Below are 4,214 nucleotides of genomic sequence, written 5' to 3'. Positions count from 1 at the left end.
GTGTCTCTTAGACAGCTATATTAAAGAAAACCAAACATCAGTGCCGGATCGTGGCACCACATCGGCCAAAACCCCACAAGCCTGCTACTCACCGTGCTCCTAAGAACGCTCAGCTGCTCGGGCCGCACGCTTCGGGCACGCTCGGAGACCGAGGCCGTCGCCACAGGGGATGCCTGGGTTAAGAGGAGATGAGGTGATTTGGCATGGCTGAAACCTGAGTGGACCCTCGCTCCTCCCCCCTACTTCCCTGACTCACCACAACTCCTCAGCACTTGCCGGAGGCCACCTGGATGGCACCTTTAAATAGAAAAGTTCAGGGCTTCATCACCAAGTCCTGTAATGCATCCACAGGGCTCACATTTGCAGGAAACCTGGTGCATCGGCCGGCTGGTGACGGGGGCTGGGCATACTCCGAGTGGATTGCCTAAAGCGCACAAACGAGAATGGAAGCTTAGAGCTGCACCAGAAATTGAGACCTGAGCAATAACAACTACTTCTCTCCACTGCTCACCTTGACTGCTGGTATCCACATTTGCTTCCTAAAAAGAAAGACAAAGAACAGTGCTGAAACAGAGGCATCATTTACACTTCTGCCGCAGAGACAAACGGGGCCTCACCTGCAAGGGGGAAACCCCTCACCTGGGATGGGGCCCTCTGGCACACATTTAATCCATCTGAATCTGAAAAAAAAGTTAGGACAAGACTCAAACTGTTGCAGGATAACTTAGGAGCTCCAGACATCTTGTGTCCATCTACAAATCCCATCTAGAGTCCCACTACACCCCACATTACAAACTCCCAGGGACTTCTCCTACTGCACCAGGCTATGCGGCAGGGCAGAGCAGCTCTGGCACAAATGTGTGCGCTGACACCCGTGACACGGGACAGGACGTGACAGACAGGGGGGACACAACAGGGACAGAAAGCTCCTGGCAAGGAAAGTGGCTGCAAGGACTGAGAGAATGCAAAAGGAGATGACCGAGGTGAGACAGATGGCAAACTGATGAGGCTCAGAGAACCCTGGAGGAAGATGCTGGCTGAAGGATTTATTCCAAGAACTGCAAAGATGGATACCCAGGAATCCTACGGTCAGAATCCTCTCCCTAACCTCGCATTCTTACAAAGCCTAATCCGTTGAAATGGAGCATTGAGGAGCACGGCTGTCCGTGCAGCTCAGAACAAGACCAGAAAAGCCACCTGACTGGATGCTTCCAAAGAGAGATGCAATTCTGATGCCTGTCGGAGCTCCCGAGTCAAAAGTTCAATGGCCTGGGTACCAGGCTGAGGAACACTGAGATCACAGATTCTAAGAATGGCGCCAAGGTTTCCGACAGGCCCTTCACAGGGCTAAGATAAAAGACATGAGATACCCAAATATCACATAATACACAAAAGACAAGGGACACGATACACACCGGCACTGCTCTGCCCTGCGCACCTCAGCACTGTGATCAAAAGTGAGACTTTGCTTTTATTTCCCCCCCAGGCCTAAGGGGCCGCTTCGTGGACACCCCCGTCTCCAAAGCGGACTCAGAAACCCCTCCCGGTGGGTCCCTGCCCTGCGCCCTGGTTTCATCCCCTCTGTGGGTCGTAGCCCTCTACTTATCTCTCAGGCATCTGGGGATGCCGGTCTGTGTCAGGTGCAAGGGAAGGCTGCCTCGACAGCTGGGAAGGTCCTGCTGGCACTCTTGTTAAACAACTTCCTGTTGTTTCTTTGTCCGCTCCAATAAAGAAAACGAAATATCAATGCATAACCTCAGCAGAACATTGGCCAAAACCCAACAATTCTGCCACTCACTCTTTTCCCAAGAATGCCCGGCTCCTGGGGCCGCACGCTTCAGCCGCACTCGGAGGCTGACGCCATCGTCGTGGGGCACGCCTGGGCTAAGAGGAGACGAGGTGATGTGGCGCTGCTGAAACCTGAGCGGAGCCTCGCTCCTCCTCCCTACTTCCCTGACTCAACGCAACTCCTCGGCCATTGCTGAAGGCTGCCCTGGTGACACCTTTAAATAGAAAAGGCAGAGGCTTCATCGCCGAGTCCCGTGATACTTCCCCAGGGCTCGGGAGAGCGGCAAACCCGGCGCGTCGGCCGGTTGGTGACTGGGGCTCGGCGTACTCCGAGTGGATTGCCTAAAGCGCAGAAACAGGAACAGATGCTTAGAGCTGCACCGGAAAGTGAGACTGGAGCAATAACAACTGCTTCTGTACGCTACTCAGTGCTCACCTTGCCCACCTCACCTTGACTGCTGATGTCCAGCTTTACTTCCTAAAAAGAAAAAGAACAGAGCTGTAACAGAGTCACACTTTACACTGCCCCTGCAGAGACAAACGGTGACTGACCTGCTCGGGGGAACCTCCTCACCTGGGATGGGTGGATGGATTTTGCCCTGGATTTTATCCTTCTGCGTCTGAAAGAAAGCGAGGACAAACGTCAAAGGGCTGCAAGATATCTTCACAGCTCCAAACATCTTGTGTCTATCTAGGAATATCATCTAGAGTCCGGCGACACCCCACAAACTGCGTGTCCCTGAGCCTTGTCCTATTGCAGCAGCCTCTGCGGCAGGGCAGAGCAGCTCCGGCACAAACATGTGCAGACACCCGTGACACAGAACGTGACAAACGGGGGGACGTTAAACACGACACATTATGCTTGTGGTGAGGGCCTCGAGGGGAAAAGGCAAAAGGGACCCCAAAGACACAGTAGGTAACACGGTACGCCGGACAACACGACGTGGACCGGAACTGCTCTGCCCTGCCCGCCTGCACGCTGCCATCAAATGTGGAGTTTCTCCCTTGAGCTGTCCTAAGAGGCCCCTTGGAGAAGATTGCTTTTCCCTCTGCTAATTTTTCAATCTGTCCCAAGAACTCCCAACCTGCTGCTCTCCCATCTCCAGGCCGTGACCCAGACTTATCTTTTGGATGATCGGTGATGTGAATCCACGTTGCACCTGAAATGAGTCTGCCTCGGAGGGCCCCGTGATCGCCTGTTAGCCTCTCGGTCAGCTACAATAAAGAAAACCAAAACCAACGTATGAGTTCAGAGTTATGTGGGCCAAATCCCAGCAAGTCAGCTACTTGCCCTCTCCTGAGTGTGCCTGGCTCCTTCAGGCTCCACCTTCATCCTGATTCCAAAGGTGTGACCTTTATTATGAGTGGCACCTGGGTTAGAGAAAAGCAAAGTTAAATGGCATTCCTGTGAGTGCACTGGATGACCTTGTGTGAGGAAGACATGGGAATGCCTCTGCTATGCTTCTGAAAAGCCTTGTGTGCGGGGGCCCTCAGATAAACACCCTTTCTCACCCTGCTGCCTGCAAACCCCCCTGCCCCCCAATAACTCCTAACTGGATACCTGCTCACCCTCCCTCTCCCAGTCACAAACCTCAACTCACCTGAAGCCTCAATCTCAAACATCATTTTTGACACTGGGCAGATGCCTCCTGTGACATGATGAATCTGCTGAAAGAAGTGCTGTGCTTGACACAACCTGGGATCTCTGGAAGCTGTGCACCTCCTAAAAACAATAAAAACACAAAACAAGAACAAAACCAGAAGTTGCAAATGCGCTTTATCACCCCTAAACACAAAATCTGAAATCGTCACCTTAAATACTCCCTGTATTCCATGCCATTTTCTTCACAGTATCTTCCAAGCCTCTATTGCTTTAAATGCTCAGAGACACCTGCTGAAAGCAAGCTGAGATAAGCTGAAAGAGCCTCTTCACTGAAATGACAAGAGAGCCCTCACCCCAGCACATCCCAGAGAAGGAATGAAAGCCCTCAGCAAAGGCTGGGGTTAATATACCCCTGATGGTGCCCGCCTCCCATTCCCATGATGCCTGGGAAAAGGGAGGGGGCTAATCCCACTGAATATAAAAGCCCTCAGAGCAGCTGCAGCTGTTTGGCTCCTCTGACTCAAATTCAAAGGGAGTAATGGCCTTGTTAAAGAAGAAAGCTCTTCAGAAAAATAACAGCGCTTTCTTTTTTGACACAACTACTTGGAGCAGAACAACAGAAAAATGGTAACACATAAAGCATTGTGTTTAGGTAGCATACCTAGATAAATTGGGTAATTTGCTGTTAACTTACATAATTATTCTGTGTTTAACAAAAGCCATCTAATAAATTAACACCCAAAACTCCAGCAGCCCAGCTGGCCCTACCAAATCTCTCTGTTGATACATACAGTAAACAAAACCAAAATCCCAGGAATACCTA

General features: G+C 51.3%; 1 long non-coding RNA gene across 1 annotated transcript; it reads right to left on the bottom strand.

Annotated features, from left to right (window-relative positions):
* Positions 1–1,260: 1,260 nt before the first annotated feature.
* LOC136571106 (uncharacterized) lies at positions 1,261–2,269 on the bottom strand. The gene is made up of 3 exons (XR_010785639.1): positions 2,239–2,269; positions 1,799–2,003; positions 1,261–1,721 (listed from the first exon to the last, which is right to left on the bottom strand). It is a non-coding gene; the product is annotated as an uncharacterized lncRNA (long non-coding RNA).
* Positions 2,270–4,214: the final 1,945 nt, after the last annotated feature.

Source organism: Molothrus aeneus, unplaced genomic scaffold (assembly GCF_037042795.1).
Source record: "Molothrus aeneus isolate 106 unplaced genomic scaffold, BPBGC_Maene_1.0 scaffold_63, whole genome shotgun sequence".
Classification (NCBI taxonomy): domain Eukaryota; kingdom Metazoa; phylum Chordata; class Aves; order Passeriformes; family Icteridae; genus Molothrus; species Molothrus aeneus.
The sequence above is the reverse complement of the archived record's forward strand: the minus strand, read 5'-3'. Positions and strand labels throughout refer to the sequence as shown.